The 20,020-nt window shown below is 38.6% G+C and overlaps 1 protein-coding gene across 4 annotated transcripts in view; it reads right to left on the bottom strand.

The window, feature by feature from the left end:
• Positions 1 to 20,020, bottom strand: part of plxnb1b (plexin b1b) — a 274,071-nt gene that overhangs the window by 192,908 nt on the left and 61,143 nt on the right. For all 4 annotated transcript variants that reach the window (XR_012050329.1, XM_061937833.2, XM_061937834.2 and 1 more), the window contains exon 2: positions 1,551 to 1,610. The gene's annotated coding sequence lies outside the window, so the exon portion shown is untranslated. The remainder of the gene's footprint in view (positions 1 to 1,550; positions 1,611 to 20,020) is intronic.

Genomic DNA, 20,020 nt, shown 5'->3' with positions numbered 1-20,020 from the left:
ATATTCTTAAATTAAATAACCGCTAGTGCCGTTATTTTGACAAAATGATATGCGCTCGGCATTACATTTCTTGAAACCAGCAAACTTATACTAAAAACTAATTTATTGTTCTTAATGGAAAGGCAACAAGTTTCCTAGCCGCTCAAGCAAATCATATTGTCTGAAAATGCATTTTTCCATCGATAACATGACATCATCACGCTAAGTGTGTGCTCTTTCAGTCAATTAGTGTGCATATATACAGCCCGGCCCCCGGCCAACATTTTCTTAATTGTAATTTTGAGGAATTTACCTGAATATGCATGAACTATTTCTGTTCAAAATTGTTTGAAATGTCAAATGTTAAATGTTTAAATATTAACTGTCAGTTTACTGTACTGTGCCAACTGTGCTACTATATGAGTACGTATTTTATATTGTTTCATTGAAAATAAAACAGCAAAGTCTATTTGGCTGTCATCTGTTTTAATTATGAGACACAATTGTGTCAAAATCATGATTTTTTTTTTCATGCTTGAAATAAGGAATTATTACTTAAAAAAGTAGTTTTATACTTGTGAGCGTTGATGACACAGCTTTGCAACAGTTGATATTCTAGTTTCAAGCATGTTTTACTCAATATAGGTCATAAAATAATAATAATATCTTACTGAGATCATTTAGGACCAAAACCCTTAAAACAAGTAAAAGACTAACATAAAATCTGCTTAGTGAGAAGAATTATCTTATCAGTCAGAAAATAAGCAAATATCACCCTTATTTGAGATATTTAATCTTACTTAGATTTCAGTTTTTGCAGTGTACCCGCTGGGATTGCCAATAGCTAGACTATAAACACTGCCAAATGGTGTGTTGTTCTTTCTTTAACTGCATTCCAGAGCCTTGGTACTACAGAAGCAAAGAGTGTACATCTTGTGATTGGATTTTTAGATCTGTCCGTAAATATCAGAGTAAGCAAACTACTTTGTATTCAAACTCTGCCGCACTTTCACTCAGTACTTGACCTTTTGCTGAGGCCATATATCCACCCAACCCACCGAGAACAACCATGGAGGAGTAACTGTTAGAAAACTTGGGAATTTCCACATGTTTTTTCACTATGTTTACTGCAACCAACCGGACCTAGCAGCTAAAATCATCGGCCTACCCACACCCAACATTTCAGATTCAAACCACAGGTCCATCATTCGACTGGCAAACACGATAGTTCAGGATATCACTCACCCACTACACCAATACATCATCTCACTACCATCAGGGCGCAGGTACAAAACTATCAAATTCCGGAGGGCCCACCTCAGGAAAAGCCTTATCCCTGCAGCTATAGCCGCCCTTAACAGCAGGCCCGGCCAACCTGTCTGACAAGCCTGTAAATGTGTGTTGGTCATGTATGATGTCTTTTTGTTATTTTTGTTTCGTGATGTGTAATGTCTATTGTTCAAATGTACAGCAGTGAAAATGAATTTCCCCAACGGGGACCAATAAATCTAAATCTAAATCTTAATTTGTGTTAATGTCATATCTTTCAGAGAGAGACCTCTGAGACTCACCCAGTATTGCACAGTCAGTTGCTTATTCCTCAACTCCAATGGCATCTCCCGCATCTGTACCTGTGGTGCAGAAAGAGGAGTTGTCCTGAAAGCTCCACAACAGAGTCTCAGTGCTTTTGTTCTCATTTTTTTAACACACTACTGACCCATAAACAATACATCCATAATCTAAAATCACCCTTATCATAGCTATATAAAACCTTTTCATGGCGCCCCTTTCTTCACCTGCCGGGTATCATTTTTGGTGATTTAACCCCCAATTCCAACCCTTGATGCTGAGTGCCAAGCAGAGAGGTAATGGGTCCCATTTTTATAGTCTTTGGTAAGACTCGGCCGGGGTTTGAACTCATGATCTAACGATTTCAGGGCGGACACTCCAACCACTAGGCCAGTGAGCAGGTATAGTAGCGTTTTAACTTGCACTTACAGATGTGGCGACGCACTGCAGTTACTGACAGTGGTTTTCTGAAGTGTTCCTAAGTCCATGTGGTGATATCCTTTACACATCCCTGAGGGATCGAAGGTCACGGGCATTCAATGTTACGTGCAGTGATTTCTCAAAATTCTCGGAACCGTATGATGATATTACAGACCGTAGATGGCGAAATCCCTAAATTTCCTGCAATAGCTGGTTGAGAAATGTTGTTCTTAAACTGTTCGACAATTTGCTCACGCATTTGTTCACAAAGTGGTGACCCTCGCCTCCATCCTTGTTCGTGAATGACTGAGCATTTCATGGAAACTGCTTTTATACCCAATCATGGCACCCACCTGTTCCCAATTAGCCTGTTCACCTGTGGGACGTTCCAAATAAGTGTTTGATGAGCATTCCGCAACTTTCTCAGTCTTTTTTTGCCACTTGTGCCAGCTTTTTTGAAACCTGTTGCAGGCATCAAATTCCAAATGAGCTAATATTTGCAAAAAATAACAATGTTTACCAGTTTGAACATTAAGTATCTTGTCTTTGCAGTCTATTCAATTGAATATAGGTTGAAAAGTATTTGCAAATCATTGTTTTCTGTTTTTATTTACCATTTACACAACGTGCCAACTTCACTGGTTTTGGGGTTTTGTACTTGGTACATTGTTGACAGCTCTGACCCAATTATTACCTATATATATATTTAGTAAAACATCTTTAATCCATCTCCAAGTTTGACCTGAGATACCCATCAACCCTAACCTAATTATTCGTCCGTCCTTCCAGACTATGTCTCATTGAATTTTGTAGTAGTATATTAAATTATATACAAAGTAATCCAATTAAAAATATACAAAGTATTCTGAAGCTAATTGTTGATTTCCAATTAAGTAGTCAGCATTTATTTTCCTGGATACAGGTGGCAGAGCCCTGCTCCTATTTTGTCTCTACAAATCTACAGTATTTGTGCAAAATTGTGTGTGTGTGAGTCAGGTATTACATGTGTCACATAATTGAATACAACATGTAACAACTAGAGCGAGTTATCGTTCAGACGAGTGCAGCAACAAACCTGCTCTGCCACAGCGGGGCCACCCTTGAGGTGGTCTTGTCACAATACTTTGTGTGACCCTTTGTCAACCGTGTGAAGGACTCGCAGGACTTTAAAGGTAAAAACTGATGATGGCCCGAACCAGACTGAAGCGGCCATGCATTGTGACACACTAGGAGTGATTTTGTGTCCCTCGATGGCTAAATGTGTGTGTGTCACTTTAAGGAAAAAAAACTAAAACATGTGACCGATACAGCTGCTGTGTCGTATGACTCTGAAGAGACAAACTGTTTATCAGGAAGTACTTCTTTTGGCTCACAAGTAGGGTTGTACGGTATACCGGTATTAGTAAAGTATCGCGATACTAATGAATCAAAATCGGTACTACACCGCCTCTAAAAAGTACCGGTCCCCCGCCGCCCCGTCGTCGTCACGTAGTGTCATTGCTGGTTTTGAGCATGTTCGGCAGCGCGCACACACGGAGTACTTACAAGCAAACACAGTGTGTAGACAGAAAAGGTAGAATGGACGCATTTCGGCTTAAAAACTAACGATAAAGGAGAAGTTATAACACTGAAACGCCTTCAGGAAGAAGTGCTTTAAGACAGTGGTCCCCAACCTTTTTGGAACTGCGGACCGGTCAACACTTGAAAATTTGTCCCACGGACCGAGGGGGGGGGGGAGTATTTTTATTTTTATTTATTTATTTATTTTTTCTGTCATAAAAAAATACAATCATGTGTGCTTACGGACTGTATCCCTGCAGACTGTATTGATATATATTGATATATAATGTAGGAACCAGAATATTAATAACAGAAAGAAACAACCCTTTTGTGTGAATGAGTGTAAATGGGGGAGGGAGGTTTTTTGGGTTGGTGCACTAATTGTAAGTGTATCTTGTGTTTTTTATGTTGATTTATTATAAAAAAAAAATAAATAAATAAAAAATTCTTGTGCGGTCCAATCGATCCACGGATCGGTACCGGGCCGCGGCCCGGTGGTTGGGGACCATTGCTTTAAGACATGGCTAGCTAGCTAGCGGCTAAAGTCCAGCTTCAGTCGGCAGTGTTGTAGCTACTTCTAAATCACTAATCCTTGTCTCCGTGGCGACAAATAAAGTAAGTTTCTTACAAGTACCATTATCACTGCAGGACGAGGAATAGCTAAACATGCTTCACTACACACCGTAGCTCACCGGCGTCACAATGTAAACAAACGCCATTGGTGGATCAACACCTGACATCCACTGTATTGATACCAAGTACAGCGTATCTAGTCGATACTACTATGATTACATCGATGTTTTTTGGCATCACAACATCTTCTTTAGTTTTTAAAAAAAATCTATATTATGCTTCTAAACTCAGGAAATACGTCCCTGGACACATGAGGACTTAAATTATGACCAGAGGTGGGTAGTAACGCGCTACATTTACTCCGTTACATCTACTTGAGTAATTTTTGGGATAAATTGTACTTTTAAGAGTAGTTTTAATGCAACATACTTTTACTTTTACTTGAGTATATTTATAGAGAAGAAACGCTACTTTTACTCTGCTCCATTTATCTACATTCAGCTCGCTACTCGCTACTGATTTTTATCAAGCTGTTAATGCACGCTTTGTTTGTTTTGGTTTGTCAGACAGACCTTCAAAGTAGGATATATAACGTTTGACTCCGTTTCACCAATCAAACAGAGCCAGGCGGTCACATGATTAACTGCACATAAAGTTTCAGCGGCAAACAACAACAACAATGGCAGAGACAACAACGAACGCAAACACCCCTGGCCTCACATAAAATCGATGTTCACGCTTCAGACGACCAATAAAACAGTTATGTAATGCGTTGTCATATGCGTCTCCCCAAACAAGTGGACATTTCAGCTTAGATGAACTCAACGTCAAATTTGAGGAAGCACATCGCAGTAAGTAACGTTAGTAGATATTTTGGCTGTCACCGTAGGCTGATGTTAGCTTCCCTGCTATGAATCACTGTCAAATGTACATCGTGTGGGAACATTTATTAATGCACTGCAGCCTTATAGACAGACACACACACACACACACACACACACACACACACGCACACACACTCACGCATGCATACAAACACCAATCAGAAGTGCACAGTGTGTTCCCAGGTGCAGCCCACACCAATCAGTTTATGGTTTGCGTAAAGGCTAACTTGTTATTTTCCTTCGTAATCTCTGCCTACTGAGCCTGGGGTGCTGTTAAGTTATTGTGGCTCAATTTGCCTTCATTTTTTAAATTTTAATGTATTATTCTTTAATATATATTATTGTATTAGTTTTTTAAGAGATATTCCTGGCTCTGAATTTTCTCATTGCTATTTTTATGTTTTGTGCATTATTTGTTGCCGTCATCATTAAACGAACAGGTTACTCATCAGTTACTCAGTACTTGAGTAGTTTTTTCACAACATACTTTTTTACTTTTACTCAAGTAAATATTTGGGTGACTACTCCTTACTTTTACTTGAGTAATAAACCTCTAAAGTAACAGTACTCTTACTTGAGTACAATTTCTGGCTACTCTACCCACCTCTGATTATGATCAATGTATGATCCTGTAACTATTTGGTATCGGATTGATACCTAAATTTGTGGTATCACTCAAAACTAATGTAAAGTATCCAACAACAGAAGAATAAGTGATTATTACATTTTAACAGAAGTGTAGATAGAACATGTTAAAAGAGAAAATAAGCAGATATTAACAGTAAATGAACAAGTAGATTAATAATTAATTTTCTACCACTTGTCCTGGATAATGTTGACAAAATAATAGAATGATAAATGACACAAGATGTTACTGCATATGTCAGCAGACTAAATTAGGAGTCTTTGTTTGTTTACCTACTAATAAAAGACAAGTTGTCTATTGTCTGTTCACTATTTTATTTAAGGACACAATTGCAATGAGAAACATATGTTTAATGCAGTGTTTTTCAACCTTTTTTGAGCTAAGGCACATTTTTGCGTTGAAAAAATGCGGAGGCACACCACCAGCAGAAATCATTAAGAAACAAAACTTCGTTGATAGTAAAAAGTCGTTGTTGGATATGACTTTAAAGCACTGCGATGAGGTTGCGACTTGTCCAGGGTGTACCCCGCCTTCCGCCCGATTGTAGCTGGGATAGGCTCCAGCGCCCCCCGCGACCCCAAAGGGAATAAGCGGTAGAAAATGGATGGATGGATGGACTTTAAAGCATAACCAAGCATGCATCAATATAGCTCTTGTCTCAAAGTAGGTGTACTGTCACCACCTGTCAGATCACACCATTATTTGGAGTTGTTTTTTTTGCTGTTTTCCTGTGTGTAGTGTTTTAGTTCTTGTCTTGCGCTCCTAATTTGGTGGATTTTTCTCTTTTTTTGGTATTTTCCTGTAGCAGTTTTTATGTCTTCCTTTGAGCGATATTTCCCACATTTACTTTATTTTAGAAATCAAGAATATTTCAGGTTTTTTTAATCCTTCTTTGTGGGGACATTGTTGATTTACATTGTGGACGCCGTCTTTGCTCCACAGTAAGTCTTTGCTGTTGTCCAACATTCTGTTTTTGTTTACTTTGTAGCCAGTTCAGTTTTAATTTCATTCTGCATAGCCTTCCCTAAGCTTCAATGCCTTCTCTTAGGGGCACTCACCTTTTGTTTATTTTTGGCTTAAGCATTAGACACTTTTTACCTGCACACTGCCTCCCGCTGTTTCCGACATCTACAAAGCAATTAGCTACCTGCTGCCACCTACTTATATGGAAGAGTATTACACGGTTACTCTGCCAAGCTCTAGACAGCACCGACCACTCAACAACAACACATAATTTTCAGACTATAATTACTGGTTTGCAAAAAATATTTTTAACCCAAATAGGTGAAATTGGAGAATCTCCCACGGCACACCAGACTGTATCTCACGGCACAGTGGTTGAAAAACCCTGGTTTAATGTGCCCTTAGATTTTTTTGTTAAAATAAAGCCATTTTGTGTGGTCCCCTATATTTAAAAAAAGTATCAAAAAGTATTGAAAAGTACCGAAAAGTATCGAAACACATTCTGGTACCGGTACCAGTACCAAAATATTGGTATCGGGACAACACTAGATTGTACTAACTCATGCCTAGTCATCATCTTTTTACTTTGCTCAATTCACCACTGCAGTATTATTCATCAACCTTGCACATATCACTTATTTCGGGACTTGTTTACATATTTAGTTAATCATAAATATTTATTGTTTACATTGAGCACAGTCTTTCAAGTCAAATTCTGTGTGTGTTCAACATACTTGGCCAATGAATCAGATTCCGATCCTAATAAGATTATGTAGAAGTGTGTGAAAGGCTATAAAATGTGAAAAAAAAAAGCTAATTAAATTAAAAACTTCAAAGGGCGTGCACTGAATATTCATGTGTCCTACATTCCAATTAGGATGTGCGTGTGTAATGACATACATGTGTGTACTGTCCCATTCATCATATTGCAACAGGGTCAGTGATCCAGCATTATTTGGGCAGACAAACAAGAATAACAATGACTGATTGTGCCGGGAATCCAGGCAAAGTTGGAAATAAGGTCTGAGTGAGCTGACATGGGAGGTCAGGCCGCGCAGTCCGCTCGCATGTGGCCAGGAGGCAGACATAATTAGATGAAGACCGGCCACAGCTTTTTGTGCTTCAAATAATACGAACAAATACATGACAGGAATTAAAGAAGAGGAAGAAGCTTTCAGGGCTTCTGCATTTTTGTGTGGATGAATGTGTGCTGCGTGCATGAACATATGTCTACTGGGAATGAAAGGATTAAAATGGTTCCTCGGTTTTTGTTAGTAATTCCTTCCAAACTCGTACAAAAGCCAAAACAAATCGTATGAAAACCGAAGTCATTTTCCCATAGGAAATAATGTACCGTATTTTTCGGACTATAAGGCGCACTTAAAATCTTTTTTTTCCCCTCAAAACTTGACAGTGCGCCTTATAACCCGGTGCGCCTAATGTACGGAATAATTCTGGTTTTGCTTACCGACCTCGAAGCAATTTTAAGTGTTACCAGTAGATGGCAGTCAAACATAAGAGATACGTACAGACTGCACTATTATGGCAATATGACTCAAGTAAACAACACCAATGTGTTCCATTGAAAATATAGAACATTACACAAGGCGCTCAAAAATCTATCAAAATGTTTTAGTACGACCTTGGTAAGCTATAAGCACCGGATTGTACTGTGCTTCAAAATAGGAGTATTATTATGGTGCGTGTATAAGGTAAGACATATTATCTGCCGTTTTGTTTCGCAATATTATGCAAAAGCAGCTTTTCGTATCTTCTGGTACCTGCTGATCTGTATTTGGGTTCTGCATAAATCCTGAAAAATTACGCGCTTCCGTCTTTGTAGTTCGTCGTCGATAAGCTTCTTCTTTTTCTTTATCTTCTTGTTATGGGACATTCATCCCCTGCTGTTGCCATTTCTAATATAAAGTAGTGTAAAGTTCTTACTTACATCTGTCAGTAAACTCGCCGTGAAAGCGCTAAAACATACCGGTGTAGTGAGTTTACATTATTCACCCAAGGAACTTTAGTTATTAGAGAATTCCGGTCTGACGGTTTTTCACGGGACACATTTCCGGCCTTGTTGTTGTTTCCGGATGAGAAGATGCTGCTCTGTTATTGGTTGAAGTAAAGTCTGAATGTCATTAAAACAGTTAGCTCCATCTTTTGACACTTCTTCCACTCCTGTCCTTGCACGCTACACCGCTACAACAAAGATGACGGGGAGAAGACGCTGCCGAAGGTTAGGCACGTAAATAAGACCGTCCACAGAATGGTGCATCCTGAAGCGACTGTCAGCGACCTGAAGATGATCTGTAAAACATCATCTATGCAACATTTTGACAAAGAACCACCATTACATGTTATGTAGACCACAAGGAAGTCTTTTACATTTAAAAAAATATATATATTAGGGATGTCCGATAATATCGGACTGCCGATATTATCGGCCGATAAATGCTTTAAAATGTAATATTGGAAATTATCGGTATCGGTTTCAAAATAAAATGTATGACTTTTTAAAACGCTGCTGTGTACACGGACGTAGGAAGAAGTACAGAGCGCCAATAAACCTTGAAGGCACTGCCTTTGCGTGCCGGCCCAGTCACATAATATCTACGGCTTTTCACACACACACAAGTGAATGCAAATCATACTTGGTCAACAGCCATACAGGTCACACTGAGGGTGGCCGTATAAACAACTTTAACACTGTTACAAATATGTGCCACACTGTGAACCCACACCAAACAAGAATGACAAACACATTTCGGGAGAACATCCGCACCGAAACACAACAGAACAAATACCCAGAACCCCTTGCAGCACTAACTCTTACGGGACGCTACAATATACACCACCCCGCTACCCCCTACGCCCCCACATCAACCCCACCTACTCAGTGGCCTAGTGGTTAGAGTATCCGCCCTGAGATCGGTAGGTTGTGAGTTCAAACCCAGGCCGAGTCATACCAAAGACTATAAAAATGGGACACATTACCTCCCTGCTTGGCACTCAGCATCAAGGGTTGGAATTGGGGGTTAAATCACCAAAAGTGAGCACTGCTGCTCACTGCTCCCCTCACCTCCCAGGGGGTGAACAAGGGTATGGGTCAAATGCAGAGGACAAATTTCGCCACACCTAGTGTGTGTGTGACAATCATTGCTACTTTAACTTGAACTTAACTTTAACCTCCAAATGCTCTCTCAGGGAGAGCATGTCCCAAATTCCAAGCTGCTGTTTTGAGGCATGTTAAAAAAAATTATGCACATTGTGACTAAAATAAGAAATATGGCAGTGCCATGTTGGCATTTTTTTTTCCCATAACTTGAGTTGAAGTTGTTCTCTTATTTTGGAAAACCTTGTTACATTGTTTAATACATCCAGCGGGGCATCACAACAAAATTAGGCATAATAATGTGTTAATTCCACAACTGTATATATCGGTATCGGTTGATATCCGTATCGGTAATTAAGAGTTGGACAATATCGGAATATCGGCAAAAAAAGCCATTATCGGACATCTCTAATAATAATATGACTCCTTTAATGCGCCCTATAATCCGGTGCGCCTCATATATGACAAAAAAAATAAAAAACAGACCACTCCTCTGCAGTGTGCCTTTTAATCCGCTGCGTCCTATGGTCCGGAAAATACGATATATATATATATATATATATATATATATATATATATATATATATATATATATATATATATATATATATATATATATATATATATATAATATATTGCGATTTATATTGTTACCACAGTATGCTTCAATATATGTCACAACGTAGATTTTAGGACACATTCCCCATTTCTATGTGGAAGTAGCTGAGTGTTGTAAAACAGTGGAATAACATAGACAAATCCATATCTGCCAGTGAAGTGGAGGAGATAACGGTGCACCTGGCCCCACTGTCTGCATCATGTGTTATATTCCCAGAGAAACCAATCCAAGCCAAGCCGAGCCAGATGCACATGTGATTAAAAAAGGTGGGGGAGGTGCGACATATCATGGCCTTGATTTATGACTCATCCCAGCTGATGAAAACACACCCGTTGGATTGTGTGCTTGTGTGGCGAGGAAGGAGACAATGTCGCTGGCGTTTGCACCGACCTCAAACACGATGACCAATAACTGCCATGATGACAAAAATGTGTTCAATAAGAATTCAGATGTCATTCCCTGTAAGATATTATAATACATAAATAAAAAATATGTACTCTGGAGTTCAAAAACATGTTTTTTGAAGTAATCTGTAACACTCCGAGTAGAGTATATTACAGTCTTCCATTGATAATCACCATTAATTGGTTCAGGCTTGACCATGAATTTCCGTAATAAATCCAATAGTTTCATTTAGAGCTTTAAAAACTGTTTATGACCTTCTGAACATGTTTAACATTATTAGAGCTTTGTAGAGTAAAATATTATCTATATAGTCACCTTTACACTGGTTTCATCCAATATATTAGCCTTGAGTGTGTTCTACTGTAGATTACAGTACTCACTGGTAGCCTGGAGCAGTGTTTTTCAACCACTGTGCCGCGGCACACTAGTGTGCCGTGAGATACAGTCTGGTGTGCCGTGGGAGATTATCTAATTTCACTTATTTGGGTTAAAAATATTTTTTGCAAACCAGTAATTATAGTCTGCAAATGATGTGTTGTTGTTGAGTGGTCGGTGCTGTCTAGAGCTCGGCAGAGTAACTGTGTAATACTCTTCCATATCAGTAGGTGGCAGCAGGTAGCTAATTGCTTTGTAGATCTCAGAAACAGCGGGAGGCAGCATGCAGGTAAAAAAGGTGTCTAATGCTTAAACCAAAAATAAACAAAAGGTATGTGCCCCTAAGAAAAGGCATTGAAGCTTAGGGAAGGCTATGCAGAACGAAACTAAAACTGAACTGGCTACAAAGTAAACAAAAACATAATGCTGGACGACAGCAAAGACTTACTGTGGAGCAAAGACGGCGTCCACAAAGTACATCCGAACATGACATGACAATCAACAATGTCTCCACAAAAAAGAATAAAAACAACTGAAATATTCTTGATTGCTAAAACAAAGTAGATGTGGGAAACATCGCTCAAAGGAAGACATGAAACTGCTACAGGAAAATAACAAAAAACAGAAAAAGCCATTAAAATAGGAGCGCAAAACAAGAACTAAAACACTACACACAGGAAAACAGCAAAAAACTCCAAATAAGTCAGGGTGTGATGTGACGTGGTGACAGTACACCTACTTTGAGACAAGATGCATATAGTGATGCATGCTTGGTTATGCTTTAAAGTCATACCCAACAATTGTGACAACGAATTTTTACTGTCAACTGAGTTTCGTTTTTTAATGATGTCTGCTGGTGGTGTGCCTCCGCATTTTTTCCAACGCAAAAAATGTGCCTTGGCTCAAAAAAGGTTGAAAAACACTGGCCTGGAGGATCCTCCAAGCGTCAACCCTATGGTTGTCACCCGGCCACTACAACACGACCACAACCTCAAAATACTTCATCACAGGGGCGGTATAGCTCGGTTGGTAGAGTGGCCGTGCCAGCAACTTGAGGGTTCCAGGTTCGATCCCCGCTTCCGCCATCCCCGTTGTGTCCTTGGGCAAGACACTTTACCCACTTGCTCCCAGTGCCACCCACACTGGTTAAAATAGAACTTAGATATTGGGTTTCACTATGTAAAGCGTTTTGAGTCACTAGAGAAAAAGCGCTATATAAATATAATTCACTTCACTTCACACCCGAATGCTCAAAATAATTAATTAGAATAAGTAGTGAAAACTTAAAAAGTTGTTAAAATTGTTGAGTGTGAGTAACATTTTTCTTCTTTTTAAGTTTATTAAACTTGTTATTTTTAATGCATATTAACTTGTTTGCAGATTATGTAACTGCTACTTAAAATAATTAACTCACAGTTACTTAAAACCCAGTGGATTAAACATAGTTTTGTTTTATTTTGAAAGAACAAATCAATAAATAGTGAAGTGAATTATATTTATATAGCGCTTTTCTCTAGTGACTCAAAGCGCTTTACATAGTGAAACCCGATATCTAAGTTACATTTAAACCAGTGTGGGTGGCACTGGGAGCAGGTGGGTAAAGTGTCTTGCCCAAGGACACAACGGCAGTGACTAGGATGGCTGAAGCGGGGATCGAACCTGGAACCCTCAAGTTGCTGGCACGGCCACTCTACCAACCGAGCTATACCTCTATTAGCCTACTTTCAAAAATGTCTGATGCAAATCTTCATTTACAGAAATATTGAAATATAATATTTATTCTAAACATTTTTACGACATTGGAAAACATTAGTAAAACTTATCAGAGGGTGAGATAACTCCTCGAAATGACTGTCTTAGAATGGCCAACGGTATAGATGTGTGTGTCCAAGTTAAAAGAAACAGCAGGCTGTCTTCTATAATGGATTTATTACAATTTTTGCAAGCTGGGTAGTTTGCTGTGGTCTGGAACAACATGGCACACAAACAACTATCAGACATGCAGCCAATATTACATACAGATAATGTTGTCATGAAGCATGGAACAATAAAGTAAATACACAGAGGACATAAGTAAAGGAAATTAAATATACCTACAAACGAGGCATAATGATGCAATATGTACATACAGCTAGCCTAAATAGCATGTTAGCATTGATTAGCTTGCAGTCATGCCTGATTAGCACTCCAACAAGTCAATAACATCAACAAAGCTCACTTTTGTGCATTCACGCACAGTATGCAACGCTTGGTGGACAAAATGAGACAACGCAGGAGTGGCACAAAACACGTCTTTCTGTGGCAGCGTCGGAGAAAGTTGTACATGTAAACAAACTGTTGAGTCACAGTGCACACAACGGTGAGTTCAAGGGCCGCTGAAATTAGTAAGACAAAACGGCGCCCGCCAAATAGTCTCATCAGTGAAGCATGAACACAAACCTATTAAACAGTGGGCTTTCTAACAATTAGGAAGGTTTGTGACGTGTTTGTCCTGCTACAGAAACCATATTACAACAAAAAACATATTTTTCACCCCATTTTTTTCCCCATTTCGATACATTTTCAAAAAAGCTCCAGGGAGCCAAAAGGGCTCGCCGCATGTGGCTCTAGAGCCGCGGGTTGCTGACCCCCACATTAAGGAGTGGGGTTTTTTATGGCCCTGAGAAAAAACATTTAAAACATTAAGCAACAGGCACAATGTAATAATAAAAAAAAGAATATATATCAAGACTTTTATTGAACAAAAACACAAAGATTGTCTTTAAATACAGGATTAACATAATGAAAAAATGTTCCTGTATGACAATCTGACAAAAAATCTTATTTTGTGTCAAAAGGTCTTGTTTTAAATTATTTGAAATTATGAGAGCAAGTCATTAACTTGGATTAATCCTGATTAATCATATTGATAAGTGATTTTTTTTTTTTTTTTCAAAATGATGGTTTGACAGTCTGACTGTGTCTGCCCGCTGCCTGAAGGGCGCCATTAAATCAAGCAGGGTGGTTGTTGAGGGTCTGTCCAGCTGTTAACGACCACCGAGGCTGCAGGAAACAATTAATAAAAGACATTTGGGGGATTGGTGCACCGCTTTGAGTGTGTGTGTGTGTGTGTGTGTGTGTGTGTGTGTGTGTGTGTGTGTGTTCTTGTATTTTCACCCTTCTTGAGACATCAACAAGGAAAAGTAGCTTCCATATGAGGACCAGTGAACAAGTTAGGACATAAATCACGGTCCTAATACGGAAAACCATTGCATCTAATAGAGAATGTCTCATCTATCAAAAATAGGGTGGTCCCAAAAAGGAGGGATTTTTCAAATTGACTGTGTCGGTTTTAAAAGTGCTCCCCCTGTGGTGAAATAAACAAGTGTGTGTGAAAATTTGAAGTGCTCCCCCTCTGGCCAGCATATGTAATAACAAGTGTGTGTAAGAAATTGAAATGCGCCCCCTTTGACCAACATTTATTTAAATAAAATAAAATAAATATGTATATAGAGCCATACCGTAATAACTTGAAGTAAATAATGAAGATTAAAACCAATTACAAAAAACATTTTATAAAAATAAAAAGTAAAAATTTCCTCACACTGTGTCGACTTTTTTCTTATAAAATTGGGAACAATTTCTCATATTCTTTCTGCTTCTCTAATATTGCAATATTTTCTCATAAACAATTTTTTTAATGTAAAAGTATTACTTTTTAATGCATTTGTCATATAAAATTCAGACTTTTATCACAATATTGCGATTTTTTTGTTGTTCTTGTAAAATAGTGACATTTTTTGAGTAAAATGTTATAATAGATATAATAATTTTGCCAAAATGTCGATTATTATTATAATATTGCCAACATTTTAAAGTTTTCTTATAAAATTGTGACTTTTGTCGAGTAAAATGACGACTCTTTTCATAAAATTGCCAACATTTTAAGCTTTTCTTGTAAAATTAAGACTGCTATTGAGTAAAATACCAACTTTTATCATTATATTGCACAAATGTTCAGTTTTTCTTGTAAAATTTTGACTTGCGTTGAGTAAAATTACGACTTTTATTATAACACTGCCAAAATTGTGAAAATTCCAACAAATTTTTCACAACAAGCTTTTTTATATTCGCATAGTATGTATATATTATTATTGTTGTAAATACAAGTCTTTACATATCTAGAAAGCGTGGTCCTAAAGAGGTAGGCATTTATCGGAGGTCTCAAGAAGGTAACAAATACAAGAGTGTGTGTGTGTGTGTGTGTGTGTGTGCTCCCTAAAGAACAGGGAACCCTATTAATCACTTTCACATGTTCAAATGAGCCCTAAACTACATCCTTTTCACTGTGGCCCTCCTTCCCGCTGCTTAGTGTTGCCTCATTCATTCATTTAACTGTGGTTCTATTTGTGAGGTTTACACAACATACAGCCAGAATTTTAACGCAAAAAAAAAAAAATTTTAGTTTTTTTTTCAATTTACAGTAATATGCTGTAAAGAACACCGTAAAATGTGTCATTTGTACTAATTTGAAGGGTAGTATTAATTTGATGTGTGGTTTGCTGTAAAATCATAAGTCAAGCAGATATTTAAGTATTTATTTTTATTCAGACAAAAAATGTTTGGAAAGTATGATAATTTACTGTAATATTTGTTGCAATAATGGATACTATTAAAGTTTAAAATACATACAATTTCAAGCAGTACATACATTTTTCCGTCAAAATGAAAAAAATCCATTACATTACATACAAAATATTAAGTACTTTATTGACACATCATTTCCAGGTGTTTGCGGGCCAGATCGTAATGAAACTCCACCTGATCCTATGCAAACTTCTAATAAATTCTTCAATCAATCGATCTATTATAATTAGTCAGAAAAGGTTGGAAACGAAGCTAACACTACTAGCTGTGTTCACTTACCAGAGGCAAAATGTTCACAGCACAGTCTTGAGTGTTCTATAAGAGTCCAGTGATCCCTCCGTATCATGCTCCGTATGGCAGAAATCCACTTGTTACGGCGGTCAACGTTATGCACCAAGTAGCGGGTAAAAACACAATTCGATCTGTTTCTTCTTCGGTAGTTGCTAAAGGTCTTTCCGGTGCACTGCTGTTGATATAGCGCCTCTATAGTGGCGCAACGCTACAACTGCAGTTAAAATCATCACAGCCGGAGCTTTACGCTATGTTGAGGGATATTAATCGTTCTGGCTGGAGGCGGCACAAAATCAGCTGGAGGCGGCCGCTACGCAATTTCGAACGCAGGAAAAACCCTGCACGAGTAAGATTAGTAACTAGATGAGGCAATTCCTGAAGGAATTGCGTGTGAATGCTCCAATGCTGAAGTTGAACTGAAATCCTGGAATTTTTTTTAGAATTGTTGAAGTAGAACACACGACTCCCAAACAGGCTGAATATTTTGAAGTTGGAACAGTTTGAATCAGATGAAAAATGTGGGAGTTGTGGAACTTTGAAGAATGTCCCATTAATTTCAAAAAATTTGGGATTTCGAGAAAAGCGGGAATTTTTTTGAAAATGGTAAAAAAGAACTTGAATGGTCTGAATGAGTTGAAATGGGTGGTGTTGGAATTTTTCAAATCGCTCGAGAAATGTTGAAGTAGTAACGTGTTGAACTGAGAAATGCCCATCCATCCATTTTCTACCGCTTGTCCCTTTTGGGGTCGCGGGGGGTGCTGGAGCCTATCTCAGCTGCATTCGGGCGGAAGGCAGGGTACACCCTGGACAAGTCGTCACTTCATCACAGGGCCAACACAGATAGACAGACAACATTCACACACTAGGGCCAATTTAGTGTTGCCAATCAACCTATCCGAACTGAGAAATGGTATTATGTCATTCCTGAAATTTCGGGAAAACCTGGAATTTTTCCAGTTCAAAAAACAACTTAGTTTTTTGTCCTGATTAAGAGGAATGTTTTGACGGTAGAAAGTGGGTTAAAAAATGTGGAAGGAGTAGTCGCCAGAAAGGTGGAAATAGGGCTTTGGAAAACCAGGAATTCTGGAAAATCCTGGAATTTTTTGGAGCTTGTGAAAAAGGTAGTTTGAATTACAAGAATGGTGGAATGTGTTGAAGGTAAAATGGTTGGAATCGGTTGAAAAATGTGGAAATGGTGGAAGTTTGAAAAATGGTCAATTCATTTTGAATGGGAAAAATGTCCCGGAAAACCTGGAATTCTGGGGAAATCTGGGAATTTGTCGAGGGAAAGCCCGCGATTCCCGAATAGGCTGAACAGTTTGGAGTTGGAACGGTTGGAATCAGGTGAAAAATGTGGAAGGTAGAGCGCGCCAAAATCTGGAGAATAAGAATAAGAATAAGTTTAATAAATAGATGAATTTTGGTGTAGAAAAGCATATGTGTGAATGCTCTAAAGCAGTGGTCCCCAACCTTTTTTGCACCACGGACCGGTTTAATGTAGGCATTATTTTCAGGGACTGGCTTTCCACTTGTTTCTTTGCAACAATCTGTCACTTTTCTATTTGATATGTTCATTAAAGGCCTACTGAAACCCACTACTACCGACCACGCAGTCTGATAGTTTATATATCAATGATGAAATCTTAACATTGCAACACATGCCAATACGGCTGGGTTAGCTTACTAAAGTGCAATTTTAAATTTCGCGCGAAATATCCTGCTGAAAACGTCTCGGTATGATGACGACTGCGCGTGACGTCACGGATTGTAGAGGACATTTTGGGACAGCATGGTGGCCAGCTATTAAGTCGTCTGTTTTCTTCGCAAAATTCCACAGTATTCTGGACATCTGTGTTGGTGAATCTTTTGCAATTTGTTCAATGAACAATGGAGACAGCAAAGAAGAAAGCTGTAGGTGGGAAGCGGTGTATTGCGGCAGGTGTTGTGCCGGATAACGCACCCCCGCCGTAGAATGCACCCCTTGACTGTTGTGCCGGATAACACAGCTGGTGTTTCATTGTTTACATTCCCGCAAGATAGTCAAGACAGTCAAGCTTTACCATTGGCCTGTGGAGAACTGGGACAACAGAGACTCTTACCAGGAGGACTTTGAGTTAGATGCGCAGGCGCGGTACCGTGAGTACGCATGCAGCTGCGGCTTCCAAACATTTGATCGCTTGCCCGTACGTGCGTGCCGCTATGTGCATGTCACGTACTTAACTTTGGGGACTTTGGGGAAATATATGTGCTGTATGAACTTTGGGGAGGTGAACGGTACTTTGGGCTGTGGTATTGAGTGTGTTGTGCAGTTGTTTGAGTTGTATTGGCGGGTTATATGGACGGGAGGGGGGAGGTGTTTGTTATGCGGGATTAATTTGTGGCATATTAAATATAAGCCTGGTTGTGTTGTGGCTAATAGAGTATATATATGTCTTGTGTTTATTTACTGTTTTAGTCATTCCCAGCTGAATATCAGGTCCCACAGCATCTTCCCTATCTGAATCGCTCCCACTGCCCTCTAGTCCTTCACTCTCACTTTCCTCATCCACAAATCTTTCATCCTCGCTCAAATTAATGGCGAAATCGTCGCTTTTTCGGTCCGAATCGCTCTCCCTGCTGGTGGCCATGATTGTAAACAATGTGCAGATGTGAGGAGCTCCACAACCTGTGACGTCACGCGCATATCGTCTGCTACTTCCGGTACAGGCAAGACTTTTTTATCAGCGACCAAAAGTTGCAAACTCGATGTTCTCTACTAAATCCTTTTTAGCAAAAATATGGCAATATCGCGAAATGATCAAGTATGACACATAGATTGGACCTGCTATCCCCGTTTAACTAAGAAACTCGCATTTCAGTAGGCCTTTAATGTGCATTGTATCATGTCACAAAGTTATAACAAATGGAAACTTCCCATGAGGAGTTTTATTGTACATCTATAAACAAGCTCATTGGTGTGTCTAGTGCACAGGTATCAAACTCAAGGCCCGTGAGGCCAGTCCTGGCCCTCCACGTCATTTTATATGGCCCGCAAAAGCCTAGAAATAATATGTGTCAAAAAAATACCTTATATATTTTTTCTTGACTTTCTTATTTTCTTACTAAAGGTATTAGTTGTCTTTTTCTAGTTTGACAGTGGATAAAAAATAGTGTCCACTATTGCAACAAATATTATATTATCTAACTTTGTTGGTCAAAATCCGAATAAATACTTAAATATCTGCTTAACTTATGACTTCGAAGCAAGTTATCCATCAAATTGTACACTATTAAAATGACCAATAGATTTTACTGTAAAATTTAGGGATTTTTTTTTTTTTTTTTTTACAGCATATTACTGTAAGTTGAAAAAAAACGACTAATGTTTGTTTTTTTACAGTCGAGCTGTCAGTTCTTTTTTTTTTTTTTACTGTAAAATCCCCCCCCTGGTACCACATTTTATTATGTTAAAAAACTGGCAGCTGAGTTGCCAAAATACAATTAAACAGCAGTACTGTATTTTTATTTACAATAATATGTTGTAAAAGTAATAACAATAAAAGTAACAATAATGAAAAATAAACACCATATATTTTACAGTAAAATCCGCATTTTTTTTTTTTACTCTTTACGTAAGAATATTTTTTAATATTTAAATTCATAGGCAAATTCATTAATTATTTACTGTTACAAGCGGGCCTCTATTGGCAGCCATGACTGCGGTGTGGCCCTCAATGAAAACAAGTTTGACACCCCAGGTCTAATGGGATATGCCAAAGTTAAGTCGGAAAAAATGCAGTCCTTTATTAATTATTTAACAGCAGCAAATGCGTCACGAACCGGTACCGGTCCCCGGACCTGTGGTTGGGGACCACTGCTCTAAAGCATTCACACAATTAAGTTGCAATATTTGTGTGGGCCCCTATGTAGTACAAAAGTTGGGCCCCGAGGTCAAAGAGGTTAAGAACGCCTGTTCTAGATTATACATTTTATGAACTTGAGCTTCTTGGGAGGGA

This window comes from Nerophis lumbriciformis, linkage group LG03 (assembly GCF_033978685.3).
Source record: "Nerophis lumbriciformis linkage group LG03, RoL_Nlum_v2.1, whole genome shotgun sequence".
Lineage (NCBI taxonomy): Eukaryota > Metazoa > Chordata > Actinopteri > Syngnathiformes > Syngnathidae > Nerophis > Nerophis lumbriciformis.
The sequence above is the reverse complement of the archived record's forward strand: the minus strand, read 5'-3'. Positions and strand labels throughout refer to the sequence as shown.